The sequence below is a fragment of the Coturnix japonica genome, chromosome 7 (genome assembly GCF_054131305.1).
Source record: "Coturnix japonica strain WE chromosome 7, WE-NBRP24, whole genome shotgun sequence".
In the NCBI taxonomy this organism is placed as follows: domain Eukaryota; kingdom Metazoa; phylum Chordata; class Aves; order Galliformes; family Phasianidae; genus Coturnix; species Coturnix japonica.
The window spans coordinates 7,513,147-7,533,711 of NC_140669.1; the positions used below are offsets into that span (position 1 = coordinate 7,513,147).

General features: G+C 39.2%; 1 long non-coding RNA gene across 1 annotated transcript; it reads left to right on the forward strand.

Moving 5' to 3' along the window:
* Positions 1-369: 369 nt before the first annotated feature.
* On the forward strand, positions 370-19,194 carry LOC146760057 (uncharacterized). The gene is made up of 5 exons (XR_014948193.1): positions 370-506; positions 1,588-2,428; positions 4,057-4,183; positions 7,740-7,825; positions 14,354-19,194. It is a non-coding gene; the product is annotated as an uncharacterized LOC146760057 (long non-coding RNA).
* Positions 19,195-20,565: the final 1,371 nt, after the last annotated feature.

Sequence of the window (20,565 nt, forward strand, 5' to 3'; positions counted from 1 at the left end):
AGTGTTTGCAACCAGGCAGAAACAGCAATAGCCTGTGTTTGGAAGCCTGAGGACGGCAGATTATAGGGAAACTGATGATATAAACTTACATTTTATTATTTACAGTGTTGTTTTCTAATGCTTTACAAGTAAATGCCCACACCATTCCTTTTCAGTTTTTCTTCCCCCACCCCACCCCCCACCCCCCCTCCTCATTTTTTTCACTTTTTTTTTTAGCTTTTTCTCCTCTCCTCTCCCTTTTTTTCCCTTTTTTTTCTTTTCCTTTTCTTCTTCCTCCCCCCCCCCCCCCCCTTCTCCTTTCTATTTCTCTCTTCCGCCAGCCCCCCCTCCCCCTTTTTTTTAACTCTATACTTTCAGTTGGTCTATATCGCCTCTTAAGAAATAGTTTAAGTTCAGAAAATGAACACTAGAACTACTGGCTTAAGAATTAATTTTCCTTTCCTACAGGAAAAACAGAAATGCACAGTACAGGCTGACTTGTGGGGAATGTGACCACCAGTGTGCAGGTCTGTCCTAACAGCATCTCTATGTCTCACATTGACTCCAAAGACCCATTGGCAGAATTTGGCCTGTTATCTGAGGAAGGGCAAGTAGACAGCTTATTGCAGTTAGATCCTCAAAAACAGATCCACAATTATCAAATAACAGAATCTGTTAGTTCTGCTGCCTTCAGTGAAATAACAGATCTCCATGGAAATAGGATTACAGGAGTAACCATATTAGATTAAGCCTCATCTGGCTCAATTTCCTGTCTCTGACAGTAGTCAATACTTTAGAGGAAAGTGGCAGAAGCAGAGTATTAAGTGTACTTTTTCTTTTTTTTCTCTAAGTGCATAGAATCTAGCTTTAAAATCTTCTTGCTATTCTTCAACTCCTTGCTTCTTTCTTTCACTTTCCTCTTGCTTGTCTTGGTCTTTTGTCTCTTAAAGTGGTGCTTTCTGAATTTTGGGCTTAATTAGGAGAGTTGTTGAAAGTATGAACTGTGTCTGAATCACACAGGATTAGTAAGTGCTGTCAGGAATGCAAAGTCAGTGCAGTGAATTTCTTGAGGTTTAAGACTTGTCTGCTCAGTTGGTGTTCTTAGAGCGCTTGTCTGGCTCCAGTGCCAACACACAAACAGAACTGCTAGTTTGAATTTGTAGAATAGCAGTTCATTACGTCTCAGAGAAACATCATCTACTGTGCTTACATTGCAACCTCACTGACCAGCAGTCGAATACCCAACACCAATACAATATGTACATACTGGGAGCTGTAGTACAACTTACATGCCAAGCAACATACTGATTAATTGTACGCAGCAGGACATCTTAGATGTTGCCAAAAGATGTTGTTGGAGTAGTTAAGAAGTAGTAACTTGAAGAGTTAGTGACAAATTAGCATTACCTTGTGAGTTCAAATTAAGGAGAAAGGGCAACCCCTTATGGATTTTGCTTTGTTCTCCTTAAATAAAACCTCTGGATCTAGCATTGTAAAGTTTTTTCTTATCAATGCACAAGTTTCATTCTTGACAAATAATAATTTAATGCCATTTGTAGCTAATGTTTTAAAGATAAGTCATTAAAAAAACAAATTTTGATTCCACAGGTTTCCATGGACTTACCGGGATTATAATGAATTAAAACACAATAAAAATAACCTGATTAAGGTTATTAAGAGGTTATATCATCCTTAAGCCATACAAAGACTCATGAATAAAGGAGTGGCTGTCAGCGGAGAGGTCTGTAGTATGATTAAAAACGTGGAAAAAAACCAAAAATACTTTCCCACCTGGAAGGGTAAGGTGATGAAGATTTACTGTCAAAGAATGTTCTGAAAAGTCCTTTTCTTCCATACAGCTCAGGCTGGAGAACATCCAATTCACTTTTTCATATCCAACTATGAATGAAGCAGAAAGTACTATGATTTTTTCTGTAGTTTGGATATTAGCAAGTGTTTGTTATGAAGGACAGCAGCACATCGTGATATTAGCAAACTCAGGGGAAAAAAAAATAAAAGGTGGGTATGTCTCTTAGATTTTTCTAGGTTTACTTTATCTCACTGAAGCAATGGAAAATCAGTGTGAAAAGCCACTAATCCAACCATCATTCTGCTGTGCACAGAGAACCAGCATCCCTTAGCAAGCCTTATAGTATCACATCCCTTTATTAAAGCTGGTCAGATAAACTAACAACTATGTCACTCCTGCAGCAAGTTTCAGGAGGCCACAACTCCATGAACCTGAAAGTTTGACTGCTGACAAGAAGTTGCTTGAAGTGGAAGTGTTACAAAGAAGCCACCTTCCCCACAGCATTACTGCCCTGGCTTCTGTCCCCATCTGCTCAGCGGTGCTGTGGGGCAGGCGTGCCAGCAGGCTCTGAGCAGCAGGTCCCGTGTGCTGCTGAGCTTCTCATCAAACGCCCTGTGCTGCATGGATGCCTTCCTCCAGGTACTGCATGCTACAGACAGCACTGGCTGTGAGTCTGACAGGCGTGTACTTGCCTACGATTGTAATGAAGATGCAACTGAAGATGCAGACCTCATGCATTCTCTTAGGGGAGTTTTTTCTTTAGATTTCAGATTCTAACTACTTTCTTCTGTGGCTGATCAATGTTGTAGCAATTCACCCTCCCAAATTTTTATACCTGTGGCTAGCAATGTTGGCTGAAGTAGAAATGAGAGCAAAGCCCACATGCATCTTCCTACAAACTTGCGGCACTTGTCCCAGCATTCTGACTGTTCATTGACTGCAATACTAGATTGTATTTCAAAATATTTTTGATGTTGCTTTTGATATACACTTCTAAATGGATTATAATCTGTATAATCACAGTAGTGTGAGATGCAGAAGAGGAGATTGGGAAGCTACTGTAGGATAAAGGACTACAGGTGGATCTGACTTAAAAGCAGTATCTTATACCTTATGCATTGTAGGTAAATCATTCATAATTGTGCTTGGCCAGCTTTGCAACTTCTCATCTGAAGGCTGAAGGAGAGAAATTACTGACTCCTGCAGTGTGGTTTTTTTTGTTGGTTTTTTTTTTTCCCTTTCCCCCCCTCCTTTCAGTCTTCTATTTATTCTATTGGAATTAAGCATTTTCCTGCACTCCCAGAATTACCCTCTCAGTAAACTCAACTCATAACTTATTTACCTGACCTTGGTTCTGGCATTGCCAGCACATTCAGTGTAATTGCAGTGCTTTATACTGTTTATTACAACGTTGTCCACTTTCATCTACTGAGGGTGGCATCCAGGAGTGCTACATTTACGCTTTAAACATAGACACCAGAAAGACTCAGAAATGCTAAAGATAAGAGTATGCTTTGTTGCAAGCATGGCAGCAGCAAGCTACAAAACTTCTTCATCTTTGGCCCTCAGTAGTGGCATGCTGCTGCAGCTAAAGAAAAGGCTTTGCAAGAGTAGGGAGCTGTGATGCTCCAGCTGTGCCCCTGCAACTAAGTTATTTACAGCTGAGATGACTCATCCTCTTGGTTTTTCCTCATTTTAGCAATAATGGCAGATAGCTGCTTTCGAGGCACCACAACTGACTGTTGTAGACTGACTACATAATACTTTTAGCAGCATTATTCACAGGAATTACTAACTTCAGCCATGAAGCTGTGCAGTTGATTGCAGAACTCTGTTATCTCACATAATAAATTAGGTTTATTAAACCAAGCCTTGAATTAACTGTCTCATTTGAAACTCGGGCTTTCAGGTCATATTTTTTTTACAAATTAACCTGAAAACACTGATGGCACAAGTAATGTTGAGAATAATGTATGTTTCCCTTGCTATGGGGTAGATCTTCAGCTTATTTGAACGTGCCTATGAGGGATGTGGGCAGAGAAGTAAAGCAGAATTTCTTGTGCCCAAAGCTGTGCCTAGTGCCCATATACAATGGGAATGCTGGGTGTGTGCAGGGAGAGGGAGGCACTCTCTTGAGAAGTATCCCACACTGTTAGTCTCTTCCTCTCTCCTCAGCTGGGTGCAGGGTGTGGGCCTCCTTGATCCTCGGTGCCTTTGAAGTGATGCAAATCTTGAGTGTAACTAAGCTGACTATTTTTTTCTTCCAGCTGGCAGTTTGAACACTTCAGTCCAGCTAGATCTGCAGAAGAGAATGAAGGTGGAGACTTATGCACTTCCGAAACTGCTGTTTCTAGGTGGTCTTCAGGCTCATATAGCCAGCAATGAACATTCCTGGTAGGTGCTGGATTAGAGAGCTTTGTTTTGCAAAAGAAACAAACAAAAGTACTTTTTATCTCGTCTTAGAGTAACATTAAAAACCCTTCACTTGCAGCCTAGCTAATATGTGTCACACCATTCTACTTCCTGCTAAGAATATTTAAAATCTGGATGGGCTCAGCACTTCTACTCACTCATTTAGTCATGAACTCAGAAGAAAAAAGCTGAAAGGTTTTACTTAGCATGATACCAAAACTGGGAAAGGTATTTAAAAAAAAAGTGTCTGAGATGTTCCTGGAAATACATAATGTCCCAGTAATGCAGCCATTGTCAACAAAGTAGCAAGGACTGAGGCTGTTTTCTAAGGCTTTAGGAAAGTTCCTGGAAATGCCAACTCACTATGGCTAAATTAAAATTAACACTGGAATGATAACGTAGTGATTTTAGTGTTATATAATAGTGACATTAACAGCATGACAGAAAGTGACACGGTGACACAAAGAAAGCCCAGAATGTGCTATGTTAACCAAGCAATGTATTTTAACTGAATTTCTGAAATATATATATATATGTACACATATTTATTTATTTATTTAAATGCTGCCATGAAATAATAGCCACAGGAGGAGAATACATGAAGTGATTAGAAGCTGTTTAAATAAAACTATGAAAACTATGGAAAACTATGAAAAGACATTGCAAACCTACAGAAAGTTAGTAAGTGTCTATACATGTGGGTGGATTTCCAGACTTCATGGCAAGGTTTGACACTGGCTTCTTTTCTCCTGTATTTTAGTTAAGCAAAATGCGTATCATATTTATAAGAAAAAGACAGTGAAGGAAACTCAGATATTTCAGAAAATTCACTATATAAAAAAAAATGCAGTACAGAAACTTCATGTGAATTTAACACATTCTGTTGAATAGTCAGGATAACAGTTTAGTTTTGACAAATCTAACATAAGGAATAATTTGTGCTACCCAAATTCAGTGCTGTTGTCACTCAAGATAAGACCTATGCCGTATACTAGATGGTTCTATGAAGCATTTTACTATGTATGGAGTTAAAAGAAAGCATGCTTAGGATGCAATAGGAATGGAAAAGAAACAACAGCAAAAATCTTAGAATGTCATTAAGTACATCAGCAATATGCTCTGACCTAGTTGTGTACTACATTCAGTTCTGGTTATCCTGTCCCAAAGAGAATGCAGCTGAAACAGATGAAGCATAGAGATGAAATAGAAATAATTAGAAGTATCAAAACCCTTCATTTCAAGGCAGATTGAAAGTTTTAAATTATTTTTTGAGTCAGTAGATGACTTATGGGCTGCTAGTGATAATGGTTAGTTAAGAGAAGTTAAACACTGCAGAAGACCTTATTTATTTAGAAAGATGACAAGCTAAGAAGGATTGCAATGAAATTAGACATTATTACCATTTATAATTCTCCTCTAGAACTCTTTGCAACTTGGTGGCCAAGATTTCAACTGCTTGCAGAGGCAGTCAGATGTGGATGTAGGTAAATGCACCATTTATGTCACAAGATGTAGAATTTAAAAGATTTTTGAAAAGTTATAGACTAACCTGAGTGCGAACATCAGGCAAGCTGTAAATAAGAGAGTTAGAAAAAAACCTTTCCTATGGACAGGTTATTTCATAAATGCTTACTACAGGGTTTCTGATGCCTCTTCCTGAAGCATATCTAGTATACACCACTGTCAGAGATATATCTGAGAAGATGGACCACTGCTCTGAACCAGTGTGTCAATTCCTATGTTGAATCAATGATATAGAGATGAAAAGTTCGATATCCCATTATCAGTCTCTTGAACCATCCAATTCTCCTCCTCTTCACCATTCAGCTATTGATTAAATTAAATGCACTAAGGTAAACAGAGACAGGAAAAAAAAAATTCCTGATCTTAGCACAGTTCTTTGTCTATGTAGCCTGCAGTATAAGGAGATGGTAACCCCAAACTACTGAACAGTGTGTAAGCTAGAATTATTCACATCTCATCTATACAAAGGTGCAGCTATTTGGTTATTATTTTTAATGCCTTTTAACTTTTTATTATTTTTAGTTCTATGAGTATGCATTTGCTGCTCATTACATGCTGCAGTTCTGGGGCAAAGCTAGGTACAAAGAGCCTGTGAAGGACAAGCCTCTACCATTCATCTGCACATATGTACCATGCTGAATTCTGTATGTTGCGGAAAGATTCTCTGTAGATTCACCAATCTGAAGAAATAATGAGCTTAAAGCAGTGGAACCTCTGAAAACTGTTGACAGTTAGATAATGATGGATATGCTACAGAATCCAGAGATCTTGGTGCTGGAGGATGAATGATGCATATAATGAAAAGAAGGCTAAAGCTGATCACCTTCCCTGTTAGTATAAACACGTAAAATGCAATTCAGTGTGATGATGGTGGTGGTGCATTGCATAATAAATTATGTGTCTGGATCATAAAGGCAATTTTTTATGATAGAAAAGTTTAATAGAAAATATATGTAAATGAGCATAACTTGCCAATTGATGCTTTTTGACCAGAATGTTATAGGAGAAAATAATTTCTTCTCTAGCAAATTTGCAAGTAGAGCTGAAAAATGTGGCTGAGTTCTACATTCCGATTTTGCTCACATTCTCAGACATGGAGGGATAATAGATTAGTTAAAAGCTGTATTTTATTACTGTAAAACTGCTTAGCATTGTACAGAAATTTTGGAAGTGTTATGAGTGGTGGAGAGGAAAATGTGTAAGTTGTTGATTAACAGATTATGAGATGGCCAGCTCCTGGTCTTCAGTTCCCAGAGGTTTTCATGGGCTCATGATTGGGCCTAGGGGGTTAGGAATATAACTTATCCCAGCAGAGAAACACCCAAGAAAATCCAATTGGGAAAATAACAGGAGAAAAACAAACAAACAAACAAAAAACTGGACAGTAACATAGTACTAAGATGACCCCCCCTTGTAATTCCCACAGTTTTCAAGGTTCTATGTGGTAGATGCAGCCAGGATACATAAGCCATTTAATTAAGATGAGAGGTAACAGCTTTAAGTCACGCCAGGGAGGTTCAGGTTGGATATCAAGAAAAATTTCCTCTCAGTAAGAGTGGCAAGATTTTGGAAGAGGCTGCCCAAGGAGGTGGTGGAGTCCCCTTCTGTGGAGGTTTTGAAGAAAAGAGTAAATGTGGCAGTTGGGGATGTGGCTAGTAGTCATAATGGTGATGGGCTGATGGGTGGACTAGATAATCTTAGACATCTTTTCCAACCTAATGATACTAGGATTCTATGATTATACTAGGGGACAAAGCTTAGATGAAAAATGAAAAAGTGAAAAACCCAGTGAGATAGCATGTAGTCAAACAAGCAGCTTGATCCTCAGGATATGGATATACTTTGAAACTGATTTCTTCACTGAGTATTCTTATTTTTGTCTATCCAAAAACATTCTCATTAGGACGGTTTGTATTGAGGTGGGCTCTCAGGGATCTACTGTACTTTGTATGAACAAGGTGTCATTGAAACATCTTGTTCATACCATGAACAAAAATTGTCTTTCTTTACCTAGTTATATTTACAAATGTAACGAGGGTGGAATTTGCACATGACAGCGGAGGATTTTTTCCATGCTGTTGGCCACAGATTCAGCAAACCGTGAGTGTTTTTCATTTTTTTTTTCCTTTCCATTGTTGTTTTTGTGGTTGTTGTTGTCTAACAGTATTTGCAAATACCGTTTGCACTTTTTAAAAATGGCAGAAAGTACCTGTGAGGAAGTTTTAGAAAAGAAGTATTTTTCCATGTACTGTTGTCTGTAATAGAGCTGTGCAGACAATTCCAGCAAAAAAATTATTGTTGAAAAAAATAGGGTGGGTTTTTGGTTTTCTTTTTTTTGAGCCTTTGTTTTACTACAGAAAAGCAAAATTCAATGAAATTTTCTCAAAAAATTTCTAAATAGAATTTACGCATCAGATACAGCCAAAATACTGATAAAAAAATACCAAATTGACATTTTGAAACATAGCAGCTTGAATCAATGTTTTGTTTTGACATTTTGATGCAAAATGTAGATATTTTTGTGTGACATTTCCAAAGCAAGTTGGGATTTTTTTTGGTAACTGTCCTATGGAAATGTTTAATGATTTGACAAGCAAATGTCAAACTGTTAGAATTCCCATGCAACATAAATCCTGTTTGCTGATCAGCTCTTGTTCATGCCCCCTGAAAAGGAATTAAGCCTATCAATGTAATAGAAATCCATATTCCTACACAAGAAGTTCCAGTTCAAATTTGAGTTGTAGCAGTCTCACATAATTATTCTTTTTTGGCAAATTCTTTTAAGAAGCAGTGGGTGTAATGTTTTGTCACATGGAGCTTCTTTTGAGGAAATATCAAATTAGACAGAAAAGGTGTAAAGCTCATTTCAAGGGGAATCTAGTAACTTATTTTATTATCTGAATCCAGAAGCAATTTTTTATTTTGTCAAATTCCGTGCCGCCCTCATCTGTACATAAGAAAAAAAAAATAGTCTAAAATAATCTTTCACTGTCTTAGTGTACAGCAGCATTCACAAATGGTTAATGAATAGATGTCCCAGATGTGGAAGTTGCACAATGCTCACTTTGGCTGATAGCAGACTTTAATTTAACCTGTTACTAAATACCAAAGCCAGACCACTAGTTTTATAGAACTGCATATGTACTATATATTTAAAAGGCTGGAACCACAGCAGAATATTTTTTCAGACAAGATGGATCGTCCATCTGAAAACGCTCTAAATGCTCTACCTAAGAAGACTTGGTAGGAAAGCCAGATACAGTCTCCAAGAATGGGATCAGAGCAGAGCCTGCCTTTAAGGCTGATATCTCCCAGTGTTCAATAAGGAATTTGAATTTTGGTTTGACAATGATGAGGACACATGAGGAACTGGATTCTAAATCCCCAGTTCTGAAAATATGCACTAGCAAAACTGCCTCCAGAAGGCATTTGGTGGTCTCATTTCAGTCAATCAAACACAGATTTCTGGGTTTCAACTTGCTGCTGCTTTACAGTTACTTAAATTCATATAAATGAATGGAAAAAAAATAAAATAGTGCAAATATGAGTTTACCTTTGGCAGAGAGAAGCAAGAGTAAGGCCATTTTTGCCATGTTTTATTTTCATATATTCCCACCAGAGCTTGAATTCTTATTCATACCACAGTACGCTTTATAAAAAATATAAGAACCAACACAAGTGAACCTCAAACCCGCTAGAAATCTGCCGGCAACAGGGAAAGCAGTATTAGCTGTTCTCTGCTGAAATGGTTAATAACAAAAGGAAAAAAAGAAAATGAGACCCTTTATTCTAGAGAGCACACATTTATGCAAAGAGGATGTTTAGCTGGGGGTGAAGAGATGAGGACTTGGCTAGTTATGAACTTGTAGAATAATCATGGGAAAAATGATGAAGTGTTCATAGTGGTATAGTAATGACATACGTAAAGCAAATGTGTTATGATTAGATCAAATTACAAAGAGAAATGAGTAAATGTTGAGAACAATGCTGTGTTCAATGTGTAAACAACACATCTCTCCTTGGCCAGGGTTGTTATATGCAAGCAAGAGTTAAAAATACAAGAGCAGTTTTTAGAGGCAACCTCATGACTGGCAATCAGTGCTAATAAGATTCTTTTCCTCTTGCAAGATTCACAGAAAGCCCTCAATCCATGCCGAGCACATTCAAAGGCAAGGGACTAAGCGCTCCCCTTACAGGTTCATTATCATTCGCAGGTTATCCCAAGCCAAGTGAATCAGGAAAGCAAATGAATTAGTGAGAATTAAGGAGCCTCTGTGGTCTGAACCCTCTCCAAATCTCAGCTAAGATGAAAGGTAGACGCTGATGTCTTGTGTCCCAAGGTTTTCAGAATTGGAGCCCCAGTGCCGAGCCGCTTCCTCCAGAGCCTTACAGAAATGTGAAGGCAGTTAATGTTGCCTAACGTCTCCTGACCGTGGGTTCAGCCATGTGGGAAAAGTTTTACGAGGCTGCAAAAACCAAACCCCCTTTCACTCACAATTAATTACAGGAGAGTTGCTATAGCACCTCGCTGTCAATGAGTCCAGTACAAGCTCACTTCCTTCTCATCTCGCTCAGTATTAATCAAAGATACTGGGGTAATGTCTTACTACATAATGATATCAAATAGGATAGTTAAAAGGCAAATCTATAGCAGATCGAACCTGCAACTGCGTACTAGTTTACTGCAAGCAGTATCTTAGAGGATGCAATTTGCACATGACACAGATCAGGATCTCCCGTGTTTGCCTCACCTATTTTGATTTGTGTGCAGTGAGTCAGTAACTGGCAATTTTTTAATCATATACTTAGTTGTAGTTGTTATGATACGATGATCTCAGGGAAGTGATGAACTTAAAGTACAGCATGTTGGAGGGATTTCAAAGGGAAGCAGTTTGTTTTCATTAAATACTTGTTACTGCTAATTATATTTGATCACTGTAAAGAATACAGTTTAATTAAAGAAGCATGCTGTCTAGAAAAAATATTTGATTTCCAAAGGATAACAGTGTATCTTTGCATCTGTGAGTAGGGAGGGAAATATCAATTGAAATGGTGTAGATATAGTTGTATGTGTGCCTGTGTGTGCAGGCATATAAATAAAACAGTATTGGTTTGGGGTGAATAGAGGCTTAATAGGAAAAATATCTGTTCGAAAGGATTTTTGTAATTCTGATAATGGAATTAGGCTAAAATAATAAGCTCGTATCACATCAGATGCTATCTTTATGTGTTTTTCAAATTATTTAACATAAGTAATTATCTACATTAAAATAACATTTGGCAAATGACATTATCCAGTGTTTTCACAGCCTGAGTTTGTATCAACATTTTCATCAGATATGTTTCTCTGTGAAGATTTTTAATGTCATCCATTACATGAGTGTGAAGAGTTCAGTATGAATTTGCATGTTTTTCTTAATAATATAGAGGTTTAATTTTTTTATTTATTTTTTTTCATTGCAAATGATATTTTTTCCAGGCTAGTTGGAAGGAAATTAATATAAAATGAAGGCTGGTAACTCTGCACTTGCAGTTGAAGTCTTGAATTCGTGTGTCAGTATATTGTGATTGTTCCTTTAAACAATCGTGTTGGAAAATTTTCTAGTTTTTACTTCCCCTCTTCATATAATTCCTGACTCATGACCTGCTATCTACCAGTCAGGCTTGATGTGCACGGCTGTATCTCATTTATAATAATCACAATCTTTAAAGAGAGATCGATTAAAATATTATGGTTCTTTTAAAATCAGAATGCATATCAAACGAAGCCTCGCTTATGAAATAAAGAAAAAGCTCAGCCTTTTGCAGAGTCTTCTCGGTGTGAATAAGATGTTGTAAAAATCTCTTAATATTCAAAGACAGTTAATCATTAAAGAGGCAAATATGTTAATAAGTTTTTATCACAATTGAAAATGCTGTTAGTGGGTCTCTGAATTACGCTGTTCTATATGTACCACAGTTAACGTGGTTAGCAAAATGAGCCCTTGTTCTGAAATCCTCAGGTTTTCTTGAAAATCACCACCTCAAAAATAACGCATAGTTCTAATAAAATGCTAACAGCATTTACAGAACAGTTTTCCTTTTTATATGCACTGCAGCTCTTATAAAAAATATTTTAGAAATGACAGAACAATTTAAACCCCTCTCCTTTCAAATAAAATTGATGAATGTAGAAAAAGGTAAAGTATTATTTAAATGAAGGCTGAAAATGTCTATCTGAGATATCCGTTTTAGACAGCCTCTTTTCCTTGTACTTACAATTATTTTTTGGCATAATGTTAGAAATCATAGCCTGTGTGTTCCCTGCAAATAAAATGGTCTGAGACATAAAAGAAAGATGAAGACAAAGTGCAGGATAGTGTTAAAATTCAGCAAATTTCAGTCTTAATTCTTTAGCATTGCAGTGCTCGTTTCCTGTGCCTCTTTTTCTTTCACTAAGCATTGTGCACTTCTACCTGGAATTCATTTTTATAAATAAGATGACAGAAATACTTCAATTGATAGAAATCTCCCCAGTTTCTTACTAAGCCCTCTGTGTAGTGAAATTATCTTATTAACTGCATTTTTTTTAATATTGCTCTTATTTTTAATTCAACTTCACCTGTGTTACCTTATGCCTTGCTTTATGTCAATTTAATTTATATTATCCAAAGAATTAAATAGAGAAGATGCTGGTAAAATCCTATTGAGAAAGGCTTTAGCACACTGCAGAAAAATAACCAACTGTTAGAACAATTTCCCAGAAAGAATCAGTTTGGAAAGAAGAGAACTACACACTCCCATCAAGTGTGTGCGTGTGTGTGTGCGAAGAGCTTCCCAACACAAATATTATTTAAAATGGTGTGAATGTGTGGCAGGCTGCAGCGCCAGCAGCATCAGCCAGCCCTGCATTAGCGAAGCAGCAGGCCCTGCCCTTGTGCCGGCCACAAATGACCAGTGAAATCCCAGAGGAACTCTTGAATTTCTGCATTCTCATTTCATCAGCTGCAAAATATCTGTCACTCACATCCCACACTGGGCAAAGTGACACCTGCCAGTCTCAAGAACAAGGACAAATTAATGTTCCTTCACCAACTGTATCTCAGAGACGAGGGGCGAGCAGCGGTAGGAACAATCAACAGCTCAAGTACATTGTTAAAGTTTGCAATATATTTCTGGGGTTTCCTTTCAGCCTGGGTAATTTGTAGCAGCTGTTGCCATTTTGAGTTGTTATTGAACATGTGTTCTGCTGATTTCCTTCCTAATGAATCTTTTAAAAATATTTGCAAAATATGTGCAGAATTGCATTGCTGAGGGTTCCTAAAGCCACAAAACAACACTGCTCAATTTAGAACATTGTGTTGCAGAGGCAGCTTGCTGGCTGCCTGAGGAGCACACAGTTCAGGATCTTACTACTTGTTCTTCCTAGAAATCACTCAGAAACATTTCGGACACCAGACACAAAAAAACTTAAAAAAAAAAACCACCAAAACAACAACAACAACAACAAAAAACACAACATAAAAACATTTCTGATGTCTGTCATCATGTCACATCACGTTATGCAATATTATATCTGTCTGTGATGAGATGCAACATGACAGGATGTAATGCAATGTAACGTATCAAAAAATGTAAATAATCCACTTTTGGGGATTAGATATCTGCTGTCAATTCCTATAGCAGGAGTCTGAACTGAATTTATTGAGGCGGATGGAAGCTCAGCGAACGCCAAACTGTCCGTGGTGTTTGCAAACCAGCACACATCACAGTTCACTGCCTCTCCCAATTACTTTTGGATAGTTTGGCTCATATATGAGTGTGTTACAATGTTAAATAAAAGTTCTAGCTGTGTATGGCTTTGTGACTAAATCATTGTGTTAATTACAACTGCCTACAGCGATCATTTTGATTATGCCTCGCCTCACCGCGAATGGCACTTTGTACATTTCTAAAACTGCTCTGTGAAAATTGCTGTAGTGTTCCCATGGTAGAATGTAACTCATAGAGTGTGAGCACGAGATCCAGTAATGACATAAGAGAAAAAAATGAAACAATGCTTTGGGCCAAACAAGAGAGAGCTGAAGGCCACGCAGTCTCCTGAGGCCTCCCTGAGGTCCTGAGGCTGCTCTGGGGCTGCAGATCTCCCCTTTGATGGCACAGCTACCACCACTGGTCCTGCCAAGGGACAGGAAGGAAGGATGAGCGTTCCTGTCCTATCGGTAAGTTACTGAGGTAAAGCACATGTATTTAGACTTGTGCAAAGCTGGATACCTCATCCAGCAGTGGAAGCCCACCACTGCTTTCTAATCTGCACTGGAGGGCCAAAGCCATAATAGTGAGGAGGGGGCTTTCCAGGAGTTGCACCATGTCCTCATGGTTTTTGGAAATGAAAAGACCTAAGTATGCTTTCTCAAGGGGGAGAGGGGAACTCGAAGAGCAGCACTCCCTGGCTCCTGTGCCATCAATGGTCCCAGCCCTGCCCCTTCTTTCTATCTGGCTCCTTCATGGCAGTTGCACCCAGCCCAGAATTAACCCACCTGTGTGCCCTGTGCCTTGGAGACAAATCCTTACCATGTATTTCCCCAGTATTTAAGTGTTAATGGATGTTTAGGAAATTGTGTTCTAATTTTCTTTTTTTTTTTACAGAAGACAAAAAGGCAGATTGTCCGCAGCCCTCTCTGCAGCACAGGCTCTCTGCAAAAATCTCCTCAGCGCTCTGACGGTTTCACCCCCACTGCCTTCAGCTGTGTCGGGAGCTCCAGCACAGATGAGTGAACAGCATTTTAAGTACCATGTTTATTCAACGTGCTCTAAGCAGGGTTAGATAATACGATATTTATAAAGCCCAATTCTCTGCGCACTTGAGGGTTGCCCACCTCGCTAGCACTGATGCAGCTGAGCTGATATTAGCGGTGGTGAGGGATGGCTGTAAATTTTGCCTCATGTAGACAAGGCGGACAAGGTAAGCGGGCAGAACCTCGCTGCCGCCGCGTGCCGAGGAATGGAACCTTTTATTTGCTGTCATAGTGATGACTTTTAATTGTCCCAATAAACAAGCTTTTAAAAAGCTTCTAAAATGTTCTCTAATAACACACTTTGGTCTTTAGCCATAGAAATGCAGAAATAATTAGAAGTGCCATTGTGTACAGTGCCTTCTGGACTGGGCTGAAGGTGAAGGAGAAAGTATCATGCTATCCTTGTCAGCTGCAAGGGTAATTACTGCTGGCTGAAATTACTCAACATTTGTTTATAAGCTCCCCAGAGCATGCTGTAAATAGATTGTCTGTTATAGTCCAATCACATTAAAACGCTGCTCCTTGCAAACTGCTACCTCCTGTTTTCTGTAAGCCAGGCAGAGAAAGCCTGCTGCTCACTTATTGAGCACCAAGCACTGAAGAGCTATGTTTAATGTGATTGTTTTCATTAGCTCTTCTCTGGCTGATATTGCATTTGTAGTTTGCTAGGCTTGAAAACCGGTATGTTGCATTGCTTTCATTTGTTGTAGTGAGAGTGATTATCTTTATTTCTGGAGGGTGTATGCAACAGTTGATGGGAATTTTGGAATAGCACAAGCATGGGAATATCTACAGACACTCGTTCTCCTCTCGAGCAATGGTGTTTTTCTATTTGCCTTTTAAATGCTTCTGTACTTGTTCCAGTAGTGGTCACATTGCCTAAATTGTCCTTTGAAGGATGAGAAGTATTTTCATAAAAGGTTAGAAAGAATGTATTTTCCTTAGCACTGAATTTTGCAGTACAGCATTGTCCTGTCCATTATGACCTGAGTTCTATGAAATAGTGATGCAGCCACAGCCTGTCTGTTTGATTTGCTCTCAGCATGATTTACCACATCATATCACTACAGCCCAGGTATTTCCAATAAATATGGGGCCAAATTCATCGCTGACATATGCAGACGCAATTCCATTGCTATCGATAGAGTTGCATTTGCTCCCACCAAGGTGAATCTGGCCACTAAACTGAAGATTTAGGGGAACGAGGTGGAATTTTGAAGAAAAAAAAAAAAAGCAAATCCCCAAAACCAGCCCCCTCTACACCACAACCACTGTATATTAACAAAAAAATAAAGGCACTACAGATCCATTACCAGGGCAGAAATTTGTAACCCCTGTTTCATGAGTAATTCATGAGAACACACACAAAGGGTATTTCAACAGCACTCATTTTTATTTACCACTGATTACTCCCCCAAATCAGTACTGATTATATAGAATGAAGTGTGGCCCCTTCATGTCGCATTTATTTGAAAAGGCTAGCAACAGCAAGCTGTTCTGCCTGCACCCATAGCTGGGAAAAAGTCTGGACATTAGGGAAATTTAAGCAGGTTTTCTTTAAACCCTGATACTGCCCTGGTGTAAATTCTCATGGAAGACATTGCAGCCACGACAGCTTACACCAGCTATTGAGCTTCCCAGGAAATAATGCAACAAAGCAGCAGCGTTAGTGACCAGTAGACAATTACTGAGGGAACACAGATAATTGGAAGAAAATAAATGACCTGGATAGAATAGCGACTATAAAATGAAGTGCAGACAAAATCACTGTGCTGAATGCTTTCCAGAATCCCATGTCCCAGGTGCCTTTCTTCCCAATTTTAAGATCTGCATCAAGCTTCTGTTCTCAGCAAACCAGCCAGGAAAGGATTAGAATTGAGATCTGGATATCCACATTTTCTTCTAACTGGAATCACTGCCTGTGGAAAACTGTCCTTCTGGGAAAGATGCTGGAGTGCTAGAAATGATGATTCAATTGCCCATTAAGATAATTCCTGGAAGTACTACTTTCTTGAGGCTGTGCTTCCAGGAATGGCAATCGCAGCATCACTTTTCTGACAAAGCGATAGGTATCTCCAGAAGTGGATGCAGCAGGTGAATATTTCCAGTTACTGCAAGCAATGCACCACAGGTTAGATCTCGTGGTTATCTTTATTTGCAAAAAGCTAACTAATACAGCATATTGCAATGCTCTGATGATGAATTACACCAATTGTTTTGCAATAAACTGAAGCTCTTCTGCAATCCAGGTAACATTTTTTATGTTCCTATTACTGCTTTTTGTGCTATTAGAGAAGCAGTGAATCTTTAAAGAGAAACTTCCTACAGCTAAAAAAGACATTAAGGGGGAAAAAAGCTGGGAGCCATAGTGACAGGTACAACTAAGGCTGTATCCTTCGGTTCCCTGGAAACCAGTCAAACACTATCTCATCTTGCAATGGTTGTGTCTGATCCTCCGCTTCAGACATCTTCCTAATAATGGCAACTACAGAGGTGACTCTCTGCAAATAAGGGCTTACAGCAACTGGACATCCATCATATATCTCCAGAGCAACATTAGACCACCCTAATGGGTACTCCCGTCTTCATTATGATATTAATTCTCTAAATTTCCAAAGTGATTTCATTTGTAAAATGACAAAGGCTGGCTGCTCAGGAGACAAACTGTTTTCATCCCCCTCCTGCATGCTTACAAAGGCTTGCTCTCTTTAGTCTTTGGGGGAAAAGAAATTTGATAGCATCAGATCTCTTGTGATACACAAGGCTGCCTAACAGCTACACCACCTGCCAGCACTGCATGCCTGCCCATCCAGCCTGAAGATTTCTAAAGCAATGGTTGATGAGGAGAACATGGAGGCTGGTTTGGGAGGGGGCTGGGGGGAAGCTATGCAGAGAGAAAATAGAGGCTGTATAAAATACTCAGTGTGAAAGTGAGGCAGGATTGAGGGTAAGGGTGAGGTCAGAGCCAAGGCTGGAAGCTGAATCAATCTGAACAAGGTTGGTTTGGTTAGATTAGGTAAAAGCATGATTTTCTCCCTGGTGAATCAAAGCCATTGCTGTGGCTACAAATTCACTGTCAGCCAACCAAAGCAAACATTGCACAAAGAAGCTATTTTTTTTTTTTTTTTTTTGCATAGATCCTGATCTCCTAACTCTTTAGGATTAAATAAAATAGAGATTAAATTAAAAAGGAAATCAGTAAACCTGTGACATCTCCAGTACTTGCCCCAAATAGCGACTAACTAAAGTGTCTGAATGAACAATAGTGAGGAAATTAGGAGTTTCTTCCAAGGGCAGCAATAATTGTAACCTGACTGGTGAATGAATTTGGAAGCAATCGAAACAGAACAGCATTTAATGTACTGAAAAGTTGAGAAGACACCAATCTCATTAGGTTTCATCCTGCTTTAAGAGAGCACCCAAATGGCATCCTGAAGTTTGCCTATGTCTGGCTTTCATTTCATTTACACTCCTCATCTTTCTGTCAACAGAGCTGGGTGTACATGGGCATCGGCACGAGGGAAGCCTGCTCTATACCTCTGCTCCTTCTTTCTGGGAAGACTGCCTTTGGCAGCCAGATTCGTCCTGCTTGCTTCTGTGAGTATCCATTTACAACTTCATCCCCTGTTGTCCTCACTCTACTATCAGTTTTCCTTCATAGCAGCTACTTCTTTATCATTTATCCAGTGTGTTACCGGTGAATCTCAGTAGCTGCACAGGGCTTGCTGCATTGTAGCTGGCCTTCAGCTGGCATGAAGACAGGAAAATGCCTTCAGGGGACTGCAGCTCCAGAGTGCGCCCACATGCTCCCTGCTGGTGTAACACAGCTGCTTAGCATGGGCAGTGATGCAGATGGGTCTTGGAATGATGGTACAGGGTGCAGTGTCACCCTGCACATAGCATGGTTCCACATCCCAACACAGCCGTTTATCAGGCATCTACTGTAAACACACCTTTTTATTAATGTTGATAAATGTATCAAAGAGTGACTCCAACTCACACATATGAAAATCTTACTGTAAAACCTTGTTTAAAATGAAATTAATTAGAAGCATTAGCAACACTGAAGAGGATGGCTCTTACTTACTCCCAGAGGAAGCCTTCATGTTTAGGCTAGAGTCAAGCTCCATTTTTCTAATTTTCTCTTTCTCTCAGGCCTTATAAATCTTACATCCTTTGCTGAACAGCCATGCAGCACCAGCGGGAAGCCGACTGCCCCTTTCCTTCTTTCCCTGCTCTGCCCTCCTTGCCCAAATCACCAGTAATTGTGACTTAACTTAGCAGCCAGAAGCTGGGCTAGAAGCTATAGATTTGAACCCCCTCTTTCTGAGGAAGTCACTGAACCATAGTCAGTTCACCAGTTTCTGGGTGAGTGCTTTAACCACTGCTATAAAAGACGAGCAGCAGCATCACCACCATCCATCTTCAAAAATTAAAGAGTAATCCAGTTGTCCAGCCCTCGAGGAACAAAGCGCCTGTGAGTCAGAAGGTTTTGCTGTGAATGTGAATTACGTCTTAATGCTTAACTGAGGGCTCTATGTGCATAGCTTAGTCCTATGGGAAATATGATTTTGGGTTATTAGCTTCTCTTCCTCATTTCCTAGTGTTTAAACATTGCCTCACTCAACATACTTTCTGCTAAAAATTCTTGATTTCAGTGGCAGATGTGCACCACAAAAGGAACCTGGATCTTGGTATGGGTAAAATTTGCTCCAGAAATTGAGGCTCCTAATGTATTTTTGATTCTAGCTGCCAAGGATGAATTTTTGTGCTATATGACCCTGACAGATGACAATTGTCTGATGTTTCTGTATCTTCTTTTAAAATAGATAGGAGACAGAGATGTTACCGAACTGCCCAGATCTACAGATTCATTTTCCTGTATTTTAAGTATTTATCAAAAAGTCATGATGATCTGAGGTGGGTTAGAATCTGTCCCTACCACTTATTTATATTTTTTGAGATTTTGCATTCCATAGACACAAATTCAAACATGCTGTAAAGATTTGTACTGTGATTGCTTGTCTCAGGAATAAACTTGGCTCTATGTTGTATGCTTATGACGTTATTGATGGCTCTCTGACCCCCAAATTAAATTATCAATGGAAAATTCTCTGTCATTTGTTTCTCAATGTCACATGAATGCAAAAGTATTTTTCTGTGCAGATTCATGGGGAAGACATTCTGGCTTTGCCTTGAACTTTGCCTTTTCTGAAAGAGGTACTAAACTACTGCTCCTTTCCAGCTTCAGGTAAATACCGCAATCCCCTGTTTAAGATGAACTCATTGCAGTTGCCATCAATGAAATCTCTACTAACCCCCAAAGTCCTGCTTTTTTTTCCTAGGCCACAGGCTAGTGCTTTGGTTATTGTTTCAGTTTCATGTGAGCCAGTATAAATGCGCTCTGACATCATAAACTTTGTTTTTGCACTCCCATTAGATGCTTCTGAACGGTTGAAGGTAAAGCTTACTATGTCATCTCAGTATGGACAACAGACTGCGTGATTCATTCATAGGTAAAAAGAAAAAAAAATAATCCCCTTTTTTAAGCCTTTTCAATGCTCTATATTATTCTAGTATAAAGCTAGAGCAATCATAGACTTATTTTTAGGCATTTTTAATGTGCAATTTCTGTGTTACTCTTAGGAACTGGAGGAACATTTCTTAGTGTTTTGTTTTGTTTTATGGTTTTGGTTTTTTTGGTTTGTTTTTATGGTGAGGGAAGGCCAGACTCTTAAGAAGCGGTGTGACGTGAAGACATTGGCATAGAGAATGGCATGTGACCTTTGTGTTTCCATCTTCAGGGACAGCAGAGCCATGACCACAGGGAGTGGTCTGTGCTCTTGATTATGCACAGGAGAGTTGAACTGGTATCTGTTTGCAGAGCTGTGGAGAAGTGAAAATGTGGCACAAATGCTATTTAGTATGCTGGTTGGCTCAGTATCTTAAAGGGGAAAATGTAACTGAAAGCCACTTTTGTTTGCTCTCCCTGCCCAAACTGTCCCTTTATTGCTGAGCCTCCGGAAGGCACAATACAGTCTGACCGGTGCTCTGCTCTCAGAT